Source organism: Lethenteron reissneri, chromosome 32 (assembly GCF_015708825.2).
Source record: "Lethenteron reissneri isolate LAM-NWPU_2019-01 chromosome 32, ASM1570882v1, whole genome shotgun sequence".
Classification (NCBI taxonomy): domain Eukaryota; kingdom Metazoa; phylum Chordata; class Hyperoartia; order Petromyzontiformes; family Petromyzontidae; genus Lethenteron; species Lethenteron reissneri.
Genome location: NC_083810.1, coordinates 13,227,081 through 13,243,138, shown reverse-complemented (window position 1 = coordinate 13,243,138; position 16,058 = coordinate 13,227,081).

Genomic DNA, 16,058 nt, shown 5'->3' with positions numbered 1-16,058 from the left:
GGAGGATGGTTCTCTGCTGTGAGCGTGTAGTCCGTGAATCGCAGGAAATCGCACAATGAACTGGACCGAGATAAGAGGCCAAGACGTCATTGTCTTTGTCAACGGACGGCCTGCGACACTCCCAAGAGGGCAAGGAGGCAAAGTTCAAAGACGCGGCAGCAAACGAAAGAGGCAAGAATGTGTGGCCGTGACTGTGTCTGTCAGTGAATCGGTCCTCTGTTAACGGTCCCCACAACATCGGCATCCCCTACTGCCTGCGCGCTGATGTCGATCTCTGCATCGCGTTAACCGGGGAGTACCTCCACGCTATGAAGAAAGGGCATTGGTGCGGGCGATGTGAGACACGATCCGAGGTGTGAAGAAGATAGAGTCTCGGTGACTGGGAGTGAGGTTATAGGAACGTGGGGAGGGAATTGGAGAGGGGACCGTGGGGATAAGAGGGGACGTCAGAGTTATGGGGGAGAGCTGTGGATGAAGAGAGAGCTCTGGGTAGAGAGGAGAGAGCTGTGGATGAAGGAAGGAGCTCTGGGTAGAGAGGAGAGAGCTGTGGATGAAGGAGGGAGCTCTGGGTAGAGAGGAGAGAGCTGTGGATGAAGGAGGGAGCTCTAGGTAGAGAGGAGAGAGCTGTGGATGAAGGAGGGAGCTCTGGGTAGAGGGGAGAGCTGTGGATGAAGGAGGGAGCTCTGGGTAGAGAGGAGAGAGCTGTGGATGAAGGAGGGAGCTCTGGGTAGAGAGGAGAGAGCTGTGGATGAAGGAGGGAGCTCTGGGTAGAGAGGAGAGAGCTGTGGATGAAGGAGGGAGCTCTAGGTAGAGAGGAGAGAGCTGTGGATGAAGGAGGGAGCTCTGGGTAGAGGGGAGAGAGCTGTGGATGAAGGAGGGAGCTCTGAGTAGAGGGGAGAGAGCTGTGGATGAAGGAGGGAGCTCTAGGTAGAGAGGAGAGAGCTGTGGATGAAGGAGGGAGCTCTGGGTAGAGGGGAAAGAGCTGTGGATGAAGGAGGGAGCTCTGGGTAGAGAGGAGAGAGCTGTGGATGAAGGAAGGAGCTCAGGGTAGAGTGGAGAGAGCTGTGGATGAAGGAGGGAGCTCTGGGTAGAGAGGAGAGAATTGTGGATGAAGGAGGGAGCTCTGGGTAGAGAGGAGAGAGCTGTGGATGAAGGAGGGAGCTCTGGGTAGAGAGGAGAGAGCTGTGGATGAAGGAGGGAGCTCTGGGTAGAGGGGAGAGAGCTGTGGATGAAGGAGGGAGCTCTGGGTAGAGGGGAGAGAGCTGTGGATGAAGGAGGGAGCTCTGGGTAGAGGAGAGAGAGAGCTGTGGATGAAGGAGGGAGCTCTGGGTAGAGTTGAGAGAGCTGTGGATGAAGAGAGAGCTCTGGGTAGAGGGGAGAGAGCTGTGGATTAAGGAGGGAGCTCTGGGTAGAGTTGAGAGAGCTGTGGATGAAGAGAGAGCTCTGGGTAGAGAGGAGAGAGCTGTGGATGAAGGAGGGAGCTCTGGGTAGAGGGGAGAGAGCTGTGGATGAAGAGAGAGCTCTGGGTAGAGGGGAGAGAACTGTGGATTAAGGAGGGAGCTCTGGGTAGAGTTGAGAGAGCTGTGGATGAAGAGAGAGCTCTGGGTAGAGGGGAGAGAGCTGTGGATTAAGGAGGGAGCTCTGGGTAGAGTTGAGAGAGCTGTGGATGAAGAGAGAGCTCTGGGTAGAGAGGAGAGAGCTGTGGATGAAGGAGGGAGCTGTGCGTGATGGAGACGGTGGAATAAAGGGACTGGCACCCTCTTTCTGTCTCCGTGTGCTGGTGAGGAGAGTGTCCGCTACGTTAGTAAGCAAACGCGAATTGGGGTCTGTCTGTGCTCAATTGTGTATTATGATGGTGCTCATCTGCGTTGGTGGTCCTCAGACTGCGGTGGAAATTGTCTGCTTTCCTACGCAGTGTCTCCATAAGACAATCATTACTGACTTCCCCGCAGAAGAATGTGGGTTTTTCTCTCTTCCCAAGCAATAATGTACGTCTGTAAACAAACGCACTTGTAAGAAAAACCCAGTTTAAGGACTTCGGGATCATATGTCATTACGACATTTTGGGTTCTGTCTCGAAACATTAAGTCTGATAAAGTTACGTTGAATAACTTTGCCAACATACCCATCTGTGTGCACAGCGTATCGGTTTGTCGAATGTCTCACTTAACAAGGCTTGCTGGAGTTGTGGTTTTGGCCTTGGCACCGTCTTGTTGTGCGTCCCGAGATGAGTTACTGAGAGTTCCCAAACACTGAACCCAACGCCGTAATATATGTTTAATATACAGTAGGTAGTACAGGCCAGTGTGGGTGAGTGATCGTACTCGTATGTAAGCATGTGTGAAGCACTTCGGCAAACGCACGCAGTTCTAGGAATAGTGTCATTCTAAGCACGCGTTTCTAGTTGACATCGGTTCGTGCCGTCACGTGGGGTGGTGGAGCAGTGGTGTCGTGATTCACGCTACGACAGTGGTAACCTGAGCTCGCGATTCCTCGTCATGGCTAACCATGAGTGGCAAATGATCAGAATCATAAAAATCTTTATTCAGAGTGCAGGAGGAATCCGATGATCTGTGGAGCTCTTTTTCACAGATGTCCAGTAGGGATGGGTCAGAACGTTACAGCAGCAAACAGCACAACAACAACACGATAGGAGTGCAAAGTATAGGACGGGTAATCAATATCACTTTCAATATATAAACAAATAAAACTAAACTTTATATTTTGTATCTTACCAGGCAATGTTCACTGAGCTATTAGCTTATTTTTCAGAAGCACGCTTGGCCACAAATGATCGTTCAACAAAGTGGCTTATCACGTGGAAATTCATACCTGCAAAATAATCTAAACGCGTGTTTCTAAATGTGGAGGTGGGAAATCGGAGGACCAGGAGAACAAAATCCGCGCGACCACGGGGAGAGAGAGAGAGAGACACGCAAATTCCAAACATACAGCAGCAGGCGTCAGGGTCGGGGTCGAACCCAGGTCCTCCAGCATACCAGGCGAGGTAGTGAACATCTCCTAGCCAAAAGGCGACCACGGGGAGAACACGAGATGGCACTGCCCCTGCCGCCCCATCTCCACCCCAACCTGCCCAGTGTGGTGAAGTGTGACCAGTTGCAGTGAGCTGCCATGCTCGCAAGGGTTTGGGAAGCCTTCATGCCAGCGGTGTTCATGGCAGAGCGCTGTTCAACCCTCCTCTTCTACACGTGAGTTAATAGCGTGCCCGTGCGCATATCACTCAAAAGAGATCGCAGGATGGTTGTTGTGATTCTTCTTGCAACCTGAGAACCACGAGTAAGGCAGCACTGTGCAGGCAACAGCGATGCACCTCGAGTCAGAAGAAGAACAAAAACCCACTCCCCTTCCTGAAGAGAAATTAGTTTTTTTCATCAAGGCATGCCCTGTGCCGGAGATTCGGGAAAAATGTTAATGCTGCGATTACCCATTCGGGACACGTATGGACAGATGGCTCAGTATGCAACATTTGTCTCAAATCGTCATCACACTCCGATGAACGTGTTGACGTCCTCGTGGTATCAACACGAGACTCCACGCGCGACGCAGGGATGGGGGCCGCTGCTGCGTGCAACGGCTGCGATGGTCGAGACGAGGCGAAACCCTCCGCAGAATCTGGGAACTCGTAAAGTTGCAGTGAGCCCCATTATGTGTGGGTGGTGCGGCGGCTGGAGCATTGGGGGAGCGGTGGTGTAGCGGTTAGCGCGCTGCGCCACGAACCGCGACCAACACCAGGAACGATTGTCTGAACCGGCCCTGGGCCTCCCCCCTAGGTCGATTCAGCCTCAAATGAGTACCTGGTTTCGGTGTGTGAACATCGCCACTGGGGAGACAAAGGCGGTCGGGCGTGGTGCTGGCCATCCACCTCCTCGTGTCCCGTGATAGCCATCACCCCAACAGTCTGTTAAGGCTACATACTACACACGGTGGATCTTTGTCTTTGCAGCCATTGTGAGGTTAGGAGTTCAAATCCCTGTGAGTGGTCGCTTCAACCCTTTCATCACTCGTGACCCCCCCCCCACCATTCACCAATTGACTTCCCATTCAAACACAAAGCAGCACGCGCCAAGATGATTGTTCGACACGTCCCACGTGACGGGCTGAGCAATTAACGCTGCCTGCGCTGGATAGAACCGGTTCAAATTAAGATTGAGATCTCACTGTGTGTGTGTGGGTGGGCACATATATTCCACGTGGCGCAGACAGCGGTGACCACGTGCTTCAACAATCATTGGGCGCGTGCAGCGTGGAAAGAGTTAACGTGCACTTGAATGGGAGCCATACTTTGGTATACGGGGTGGGGGGGTGGGGGGGACATCGCGTGGTGGGGTCGCCGGGACTTTGGTTTGGGACAACCCTGAGCCTTGGTGAATAGCCAGCTACGGCTGTCACGTGAAAAGATTGTGCTGGTTTTTTTCCACTGTTACCAGTGCATATTAACTCGGCAAGCCGCGATGCATGGATTCGTAAAATAAATTTCATATTTCGTTCACGATACACGAGCATTGAATCGTGCATAAATAAGCTATTATTTACATTTCATGCAAATGCTACGCTCACGTGGCATTTAGGTCATTTGTCGACAGCAACTTTTGATGAGGGTGAAATTCGCAGCACGTGGCAGCACTTTGCCGTGTACGCATCGCTAACAGAATCAACTTTATCATTAACACTGCAGTTAACGCGTGCTTGGATAGACTAAGATTATATTTTATTTTAGACTCACATTGCAGGCTCTTTCACTGCACTGACCTGATCATTTTTACGAGATCCCTTGCGGATACAGATAGGATTTGTTTTACAAGGCCACCCACTTGGATTGGCGTAGGCATTGCAACCGCAATAACCGCTTCATTAGGTGTGCTATTAGTATGCATCTGCGTGGGTCCGGTGTGTATGTGTAGGCCGGTGTTTGTGCGGTACGCTGCTCATTACAGATGTGAAGGGCAATGTGAAAATTCCAAGGCCATCCTATTTTACGGGACTCGTAAACTAATAGTCGCGTCAATTACTTCCCTCGGAAAGCCTCGATGAGTCTAATTTTCTTTTTCAGGAAGGTCCTGCAAATGAGCTCCAAAGAATAAATTACACCCTTTGCAAGAAAAAGTTTCCATGTGATCGAATAAAAGACATAAATCACAAGATACGTGAAATCCTAATGGATCGCACCTAGTTAAATTCGTGTTGTCTTCAAGGGTTTTTTTTCAGACGAGTCCAGCATTGTAATGTTTTAGTCAAATCCATTCACGGGTCGGTTTTATTTTCTCTCTCCTAAAGTTGGAGGAAAGTGGAGGAGCCAGAGAAACCCCGACATGCATCGGAGGAAGTGACACTCAGTCCTGTCCAAAATATAGGGTTTTTTGGGGGTTAGATCGCATAAATATAAATGTGTCGTTAAACCCGCCACCACCCGACACAGCCAATTGGTAAGGTTTGTCACGTGAACAGAACGTGCCAATACGTTGCTAGCACAGCACACCGGTGTGTTGGAAAGCAAATCGACAACATTTACAATCTGAGTGGATTTACTCTCCAACACACCACTGTGCTGTACTAGTAACGAATTGCCATGTTCTGTTTACGTGACAAATCTGACTAGTTGGCGGTATCGGGTGGTGGCGGGATTAATGACACATTTATATTTACGTGATCTAACCCAAAAAAACCTACATTATGGATGATATTGTTTGCGAAAGCCTACGTGTTAAACTGACTCAGTACTGTGATCTCCTGGACATCTCGCAGCCTGAACCCTACAGCATCTGGCAATCCCCTGGATGATTGTTCATCCTATTAGAATATAATTTAAAAATTTCGCTGTGAGTACTTCCAATAATATAAAAGTGCACATCTCAAACAGTGAATTCCCTCGTAGTAATCATACTGCTGACAAATATAATATACCCGCAATCGACTGCACCAGTGTGCAGTCGAATGTGAGTATGTTAACCATGTTGAAGCCTGCTTAACATCCAAGATCTAAGGAGGTCAAGCACATGTTGGATGATTTGGTAGAAATAACCACATTTTAAGGTTAACATTCGGGGTTAAAAGTAGGGTTATAGATAGGATCAATTTGAAGGATTACAGTAAAGGCAAAAATGTTAAAACCACTTATGTATATTTTAAAGGAAATTCATATAAACTACTGTGACTTGTCCATGTAATTATAAACAAAACAATTCACGTGTGTCATAATGTAACACTTGGTTTGATTTAAAGCTGTCATTTTCTATATCATTTACCCCATGGTCTATCAATTATGAGAGTCGTAATGAATTTTGTTGATAGACTTTCAATAGTTGTTTTTGGATAGAAATCTCTTTGCAAATGCTGCAATCAACATAAATCAACCAATGTTTAATTCCTGTGCTGATGTAAAAAGTCAGCCCAAATAATAGTTTTTCCCTCGTAAGTAACCTTGCAGACGAGTATGTTTCATAGCAATGGGAACACATCATTAAAATAATTAATGGACCCTACACTGCCACGCGAACACTAAACATAATAAACAGTGTTAATGTTCAGAATTCGTCCCAATATTCCGTGTTATTTCGGGTGGGTCGTAGAGCATCATATCCAATTATAACTAGATCTAAATATTAACATTCAATGCCTTAATTCTAGATTTGAAGCTTTCGTGACTGCAAGGATTCATATTCTTAGGTTTTTTCAGTAAAGTCACTTAGGTAAAAAATTAAAATTAATGAAAGTTGCCTCCGAAACGTCGTGATTTTTATTTTATTTGACTTTAATTAATTTAATTTTTTTACCTACGTGACTTTACCGAAAAAAAAACCTAAGAATATTCAATGCCTTGCCGAGAAAAATCACATATGGTTAAACACCACTCGATTAGCCCCAAGTACTACTGAACAAAAACGTGATAACAATGTGGCCGGCTGGTTCATGGGTCATAGAACTAACATCTCGGGTTCGAATTCAGGCATCCATGGACGTGGGTGCTCTAGTGGAGTCAGATGATTGTTTCAGTCCAGTCACCAACGACTGCACGAAAGAATATCACATTTTATTTCGGTATGCACTTAGTTTAGGGAAAGTCCAGCTCTTCCAGTTGGTCGTCATGTGACAAACATTACTCTCATATAGCAGCAGAGTGTGTGGAAAAGTGTTGCCCTACACCGTGTGCATCAAAGGTCACTTGAATTAATCTCAGACGTGGCTTTGCGATATCCACTAATGTGGGCCATTATATGGTTGCACTATGGGAGAGTGGATGCTTGGTCTCATGAGATGATGCCAATAGCACAATTGTCATAAAACTTTGGGAAAACTACTTTTCTTTTGGTTAAAGTAAAAGGCCCTGTTTGTCAGGGAGTCCATTTGGCACGTTTTTTTGTTTACCCCAGGAGACGTGAACAGAGAAAGTGACACAGAAACGCCACGACGGCCCTGTGTTTGTGGATGTTTCAACATCAGGGTCCTCAGCAGCAGCCTCTGATGAGGCCTCCGGTGGCCTTTACCTTGACACATCATGCACGTCGATCCCACGTACAGATCGATACTCCACTCACTTCTAATGCCCTCTCTTTAACTTTCTTCTCAGCAGGTGGTCGAATTACGTGAAATTGACGGCAGGTCGGGTGTGATAGGTTAAAGTGATGTGGTACTTCCACCTCTCAGCATGGAAGAGTAGGCCAAGATGCCCTCTACAAAGGGGCTCCACTCGAGCTCCCTCTAGTGGAAATCCCTTCTGCCAACAGTAGCAGGAGCAAGCAAATGCCGGGGCTGCTTCTTGATGCCAATCAAAAAATCTATCCATAAAGCTCTGAGGCAGCCTGTGATGTTAATGATGTAAATATGAGGTAAATATGAGGTAAATATGTGGTAAATATGAGGTAAATATGAGGTAAATATGTGGTAAATATGAGGTAAATATGAGGTAAATATGTGGTAAATATGAAGTAAATATGAGGTAAATATGAGGTAAATATGAGGTAAATATGTGGTAAATATGAGGTAAATATGAGGTAAATATGTGGTAAATATGTGGTAAATATGAGGTAAATATGAGGTAAATAATACTTTATATATCCCTTTGTTTAGTCATGGGCGTACATGTGTTTGCATTTGTTTACTTGGCCAGGACCTCCACGAGTAATTTGCTGTCCTCATAGCAAATCACGAATCATCCTCCACGGCGCCCCCAACTCTGCCAGAGGGGCAGGTGGAGTTTTACTGCGTCGAAGGCGCTTTGCATGGAGCGCTAATGGAGGACCATCTGCGTACACCAAATATTACGAAAACATCAGAATAGGTTCTTCCCCTTTTTTATGGCAACAAAACTGAAACCTTTTTTTTACAAGGAATCATGTCTGCATTAACCACAATACTTTGTGGTCAGAATGCAAAAAGACATACTCTGATAATTATATATGCATTGTCTTTGAAACTGATTGATCCACACCAGAGACAACTTTCTTTTGAGCCTAGTCTCAAACGGTGTTAGACCAGAGGACGCCAAAAGGCGAACAGCAAAAATACAATAATTATCAGAGTATTGAGGGCTCGGGGTGAGCATCTACATCATGAGACCTCCTTTGGTCCCATGATGATTACGAGAACGATTAAGCAAAAATGGAAAAACCAACAAAGATAAACTTGTTTACAATATGCCCAACTGGCTGTGGCCTCTAACAGCAATCACAAAACATACACCAGCGATGAGTTGTAACTCACACAAGACGGTGCTCTCACATGTAAAGGTCCAGCCCGGCAATTACCTGCTCACACCACAAGATGGGCGCTCGAAGGAGACCCTTTCAGAGGGGCATTTGGTCTACTCTTCCACCCGGTGGCTAGAAGTCTTGGAAGAAGTGGGATAACCATCACTTTAGCCCACCTCACACGACCCTCCGATTGAATGTGGTGGTGGGCCCTTTTAACTACTGGGTGGAAGTAGGCCAGAGGATTTCAGAAACTCGCCCCATTGTTTCAATTGCCACGCCGGGAGGTCGAATGGAATCGGCGACCTCGTGGAAAGCTGCAAGCCCATTGTGCGAACCATTTACACTGGGCGCAGCATCCCCTTGTGGTTCAGTGCTATTCCTAATTCGAGAGGACAACACTGTCAGTTTATATAACATACCTGGCGTGCCGTACTGCCTACTAACACGAACACCAAAGTCGACAACACAGTTAGTTGCCTGTTGTGGTAATCTGCTAACGGCAGGCGTTCTTCATTGGCACCGTACGCTACTCCAACACCCGTTGGGTATTTGGCACGAACGGGCATATTTATTAAAAGCAGGTGAGAGGCTACTGGGATCAAACGTCTGCCTATACGTGAGCGAGATCCGAGTCACATATCGTAAAAGTTAAATGTGCACTCATGGTACAAAGCATCCACCATCGTAAACTAAACGTAAATCCGTGGAGAGACGATGAGTACACGTGGAATAAAAACTTACCGCATTTAAAAGTATTGATCACCCAATAATGCACTCACACGTCGCTGTTCTGCTGAATGAAGGCCTCGTCACGTCATGGCAGCCATAGGGATTGTTTGACCATACTTCACCACTCTGATGGAAAGTCCAGCATCATCGGGCGAATTGCCCGATGATGCTGGATGCAATTATCAGCGAAACGTCGTACTCAAATTGTACATGTTGTGGCTTCAACACACCGGTGGGCTAAAGCAGTGAACTATTTGTCTTTTGTCAACGTGACACTTTTTTACTGATTGGCCGTGTCGGGTGGTGGAGGGTTACGACACATTTATAAATAACGCGATCTAAACCCAAAAACGTTGATTATGGAAAGTCGTCTACGAGACGGAGCTTTCTCGAGTACCCACCTGGAGGGGATTTGGTCTACTCTTCCACGCCGGTGGTGCCAGGACCACCAGTTCATACATTTACTCACCACTGACATTAATCATGGCCAATACAAATCCAACTCAGGCATGGTGTGCTCAGGCCTGCACCGCCGCTCGGAGTTTATCACAGCCGCTGAATATATATTTATTTTTAATTAATATATAACTGAATTTCTCGGAGTGATACACATCTTGGCTGTGGTGTTGGGGCACATCTCAACATCAACACCAGCTCACGCAGTCGCCACCAGTCAGTCACCTGCATTCAGGTGATGTGTGGGTTACGTAATTCCAAGGGTGTGGGTTAATGGTTTTTTTCTTCTTATTATTATTATAATTTTTATTTTGTCGATGAACTCCGGCGAAGCTCACTTTACCATTCAAGTTCAGGTCAACCCCCCCTCTGTCTCCCTCCCGCTCCCCTCTCCCGTGGCACGAGAGAGAGAGACTGTGTGTGTGTGTGTGTCAGTGAACGCCACCAACCCCTGCATGCAGCGGCATCACCACCATCAGCATCAGCAGCAGCAAGGGGGCCTCGCTCCTGTGTGGCCGCTGCACCGCGCCCCGACACGCCTGGCATCATCCCGTCCAGCCCTGCCGGGTGGTGGCGGCGGTGACTCTAGCCACGTGGAATGCGCCTTCGGTGCCATTTGATGTGGCTGCTTGAACACGAATTACCGTGCCCAGGTCACGCCGACCTGCCAGCCGTGCTGCTATGTACCAGCTTCGTGAAATGGCGCAAGGGGGTCCTGTTTTTTACTTCTCTCCCTCACTCTCTCTCTCTGATTTAATTTACGACGTTATATATTTATTTGAGTTCGAGGTTTTTTATTATTCGTGAGCTTGTTTTTATTTAATTCTGAGCGTCGTTCTTTAGCCGACCAGCCGCCGTAGACTTCACCGCCTCTCACCGCTCTCTCCAAACCCCCAACTCGGCTGTAAATCCTCTCTGGGGGCCTCGGATGACCAGATGCCTTCTTTATTTCTATCGCAGAACTCACGAAAGTTAAACGTGATATTAATACACTCGGTCACGGTAACTCGGTCACACGCGGAGCCAGGCATCTCCCCCTCCCGAGCAAACTCCTCTCGACTGCACGAGCGTGTAGTCGAATGCTGGCACATTATTTTTGTCGGCAGTGTCATTTGCGACGAGGGCATTCACTGTTGAGGTATGCGCGCCTCTTGGTGTTGCCCAGTATTATTGCAAGCGCTCACAGGAGAGGGAGGATTTGCATTTTATTTTATTTTCATAGATGGAGCGAGGCAGAGTAGTCTCGGCCGCCTCGCCGCTTGTTTGTTCACAACGCACATGGCCCGCCAGTTAATGAGTGACCCAGATGTGGCAGCGGCACCAAGCGTTGTTCATAATTCTCGGGGAGCAAATCCATTCTTCGGTCGGCAATCCCTGCTGCCAAAACAAACACTTCACCTAATCTTAATTTTGGAGCTTTCGTGACTGCAGGAATTATTCTTTGGTTCTTTCGGTTAAGTCACGTCTAAAGATAAAATAATAAATTAAAATAATAGTCTAAAGATAAAATAATAAATTAAAATAATAGCTAAATAATAGCTATTATTTTAATTTATTATTTTATCTTTAGACGTGACTTAACCGAAAGAACCAAAGAATACTTCACCTAAAGCTGAGCGCACTTCACCGTAGATACGGCGTCTTCACAAACCGCCCGGGGCAACGAGAAGCCAACGGCCAGAAAGCGGCGTGAGTCAGTGCGGCGTGACAATTTAAACTGCAGAGTACAAATAGGGCCAAGTGGGCTGTGACATTTAGCAGACGCGTGGCATAAAAGGGGAAATTTGGCAACTGTGTTGCAACTGTGTTGCCAAATCACCGCGTAGGGCACAGGTGATTTGTAGCCTATTATATCTGTTCTTTCGTGAATTAAGGACCCTGTAATTCTACTGCGATCGATATTTATTGCTTATAGTATGCATGATTTAGGTTTCAATTTATATTGGGCAATGTTTTTATTGAGTATTGTTTTGCTTAAATACCTGTGCTAGTTTGGCTAGCGGCTCACCATTATAATGCTCTGCATATGACAAATACTGGCAAGTGGCAGCCATGTACATGGAAACAATAATTTAATACTTTCTGGATATTGTCAGGAATGACACCAGATTCGGAAAACATAACAATGACACACGCACAGCACATCAGGGTACAATTACACAGCTGTAGCAAGGGCTCACGATTGAGCCATCCACTCACTTTTTTCCCTCTCTCTTCCCACCCCCTCTGCTCACTCTTTCTCTCTCCTCATTCTCTTTCTATCCTCACTCCCTCGATGCTCTCCCATTCTAACTCACTCTGCCTCATCATTCTGTATCTGCTCACTCCCTCCCTGCTCCCTCCCTCCCTCTGCTCCCCCTGTATCTACTCTCTTGCTCACCTCATCTCTCTTGGGCGCTTGAGTCGGCATAATTAGACATGAGCGCAAGTGAAATAGCTTCAACATTTATTTTACAAAAAAATTGTATGTTAAAGAATGGATTTCTTAACTGCATTGAATATAACGATATTTTGGCGTTAATCGTGTAAGAAATATTTTAAAACAATACAACTCGGTTTTTTGTAATGACCTACTGAAAATAAAATTTGTATTTCGTATTATTACATATTTTCACCTTTCAATAAAACAACACAAAATTTTGGTAATCTCTCAAGAAAATCAGAGGTCGTTTTTAACCACAATTTCCCACGAATTATTGCACCATTGTTTTCATGTAATGCACTGTTACTTTGCGTATGCTGCGCTGTTGCAGTTTTTTACAAAATGTCTCGAGTTTAGTTCTTGCTGCAGTAATCCAGGTAATTAATCAAATTAAATAAAAACATTATTTCAATAATGAAATGCACGATGATCTTATTGCGTATTATCTATGGCATATGGATCGGAAAGATGAATACGAATGAAGGGGCGGTGACAGACGTTCAGAAGTGTGCAATGAATCACGTGGAGATACATGCTCGGAATTCAACTGACAAGACAGGGATTAGTGAAGGCGTGCGGGTTAAAGACGTGTTTGACTGTTAAGATAAGCAAGTGGGGCTTGAGCAGGAGACGTCGCGAAGAACCGGTGTGAGAATAACTGCCTAGGAAGCGAAAGGCGCTCAGGATGACACCCACCATGATGAAATCAGCTCGTGGGGAAGTACTGAGTGGATGTTTGCATTGTGGGAAAGGTGAGAAATTGCGCCCACGTGGGGAAGCAGCCACGATTCATCCAGCAGTGGATGAATCGTGGCTGTTGAGGACTCATCGTTAAAACATTATAATTTACAGCCCTTTCATCATGGGACCTCCTTTGTCAGTACCAAAATATACTAATAGGGTTTTCCCCCTTTTTTTCTGGCAACAAAACTGACACCTTTTGCAAGGAATCATGCTTACATTAACCACAATACTTGCAGTCAAATGCAAACAAAAAACAATACTCTGATAAGCGTCATCTGGTCGAACACCATATGAGACTAGGCTCTAAAGAAAGCTGTCTCTGGTGTGGACCAATCAGTTTCAAAGACAATGCATAAATTATCAGAGTATTGTTTTTTGTTGGCATTTGACTGCAAGTATTGTGGTTAATGTAAGCATGATTCCTTGCAAAAGGTGTCAGTTTTGTTGCCAGAAAAAAGGGAAAAAACCCTATTAGTATTACAGCCCTTTGTCAATCCACCGTTGCACGAAGGCCTCCCCGCGTCGTGTCAGCCGGGGGTTGATTAACTCTGCTCGTCCACACTTGTCAGTTCAGACTGGTGAAGGAAGAAAGGGGCAGGATCGCTTCTGATGTGGGGTGAGATCGGGAATCAAACTCAGGGAGGCAGGTTCCGAGTGGTGGTGCCCTAAACAACTGCGCTACCGATCCCTTTCTGAGTTTGTTTGAATATTCAGTTCATTCAATATATGTTAAATCATGGCATGATCACATAGTTTCATGTTGTACAAAGACACAAACGATGGGAAATCTATTCAATAAAAAATCTATTCAATAAAATCTATTCAACATCTATTCAATATCTATATAATATCTATTCAACAGACAATCGCACCACTTTGAAACACATTTCCGACAACGTTGCTTCAATTCTCTGCAATTCTTTTTATTTTTTTACTTTCAGAATAGATGCACAGCGTATACACATTTCTGGAAATCACGTGATGTTTTTTGTACCCCCCACCACGTGGGCGTATGCCAGTACGCACACCATCAAAGGCCATCGCCGAATAATGATGGATGTGTCCCACCGTCAATCCACGAAGCTGCAGTTGTATAACAAATGCCCGAGTGCAAGTGTGTGCCACGGTACTTAACGTGAATACGTTTGACGTTTGGGCCACAGCACGTGCAACACACGTCAACACACGCACACATTTATATGAAAGTAATTCTGTGCGAGCATACGTGATGTATTCGTTCATGCCCCTGTGTGCAATTTACAACACGAGGGTGAACATCAGCCATGATTCAATGTAATATTTCAACAACAGCATGACTTGTGATCATCGGGATTGACTTCACTTCAGTTACATGTGAAAAGTTTATTTTAATAAAATACGGGGGCCACATGTTTCGGAGATCAGAACCATTGGCTAGCAGCGTTGAGATCCTAGGTTCGAATCCTGGCAGCCACCCATGATTCGACCGAGTCAATGATTTTCTTCACAATCATTCAATTTTAACTTTGGGCTTGCGCTTCATTTGGATGAGTCCTATCTCTGCGGATACAAATACGTGTGTGTTTGTGAACATAAGGCAGATCTGAAACACGGTAGGACCAATACCTCGGCCGTGGCTGATCATTGTTTTAATGCGGTGAGCTCACGCGAAATTGATTTCTCCAAGACGAATGTACTTTGCAAGCCCACTGGCTATCAACAAAGATTCGTTCATGAAGCCATCCATATATAGAGACACAGGCACAATATCAACCGAGAAGATGGGTACATACTGAGCAATCATTGGAAGGACGTTATTAACCAGTTTAAGTCATAACTGGCTGTGATGTTCCCATCCCACCTTCCGATGTTAGTAGTTATTTTCGACTCTCTGGTTTTACATTAACAGGTTAAATGTCTTTACATCAACATGTTAAATGTCTCACACTAACACAGCCACCGTCGCTCGTGTCCTCGATGTGGCGGCGGCTCTGCGATCTACATTGACATGCTAATCTCTTCCATTGACATGCTAATCTCTCACTATACAATGGCCACCTCCGCTCTCAGATCCTTCCATTGACATGCAAATGTATCACTTTAACATAACTAGCCCCGCCCACTTCGCTTATGACCCTTGGGCTCCACCCATTTCAAACCTTGAAAACAGCCACTCTTTGTTCTCCTGATGACGATTGCTTGTGTTGCGATCGAAACGTCGTGGTTTTTTGTTATTTTCTTTGAACCTATCTACGTGACTTTACCAAAAGACCCAAGAATATATGTATAATCAGTTTGAATGTCATGGGATGATTTCATGTCAGAGGGCATGGTACAGTGCGACCTTTCCTTGTGTAAAGAATAAAAAGGACCCTTGCATCGCATTTTCAGAAGTCGTTTTGAAAGTGCCACTGCTCTGAATACTCCTCGAAGAGGATTCTTACTGCTAGGAACCTCCTGGTTACACCAGCCCACAGGGGATGATTGTGTCCGTCCGTCCGTCGTGCATTCAAAAATGGAAGGGGTGGGGCTGGGTTGAGAGGGGCTGGGTGGGGAGGGGAGGGTGGGGAGGGGGGTGGGAGGGGAGGGGCTGGGTGGGGAGGAGAGGGTGGGGAGGGGGGTGGGAGGGGAGGGGCTGGGTGGGGAGGGGAGGGTGGGGAGGGGCTGGTCACCCCGTGGTGCCCTTATAAAACTCAACGTTTAACCTACTCACGCCAGCTTGTGCCCGTCCTCACAGTCGGCCATATTTGCGGAATACACCACGCCGCCGTTGACCCTGGCCATTGACCGGGCAACCCAACGTTCCTACCAGCTCCCTCCGCAGGAATGTGTTAATCTCGTGGCTCGATACTGGTAAGATGGCTGGGATGAAGTACGTGAAGGGGGGAAAGAACAAAAGTAAAAACAGATGCTGGCATGTCCCTACGGCATCATTCTCCTGAGTGCCCTCATTCTCAGCGAAATACGAGGTATCTCTGGCTGTGTGCAATGCACAATCACCTCCATCACTGCAGAAACAT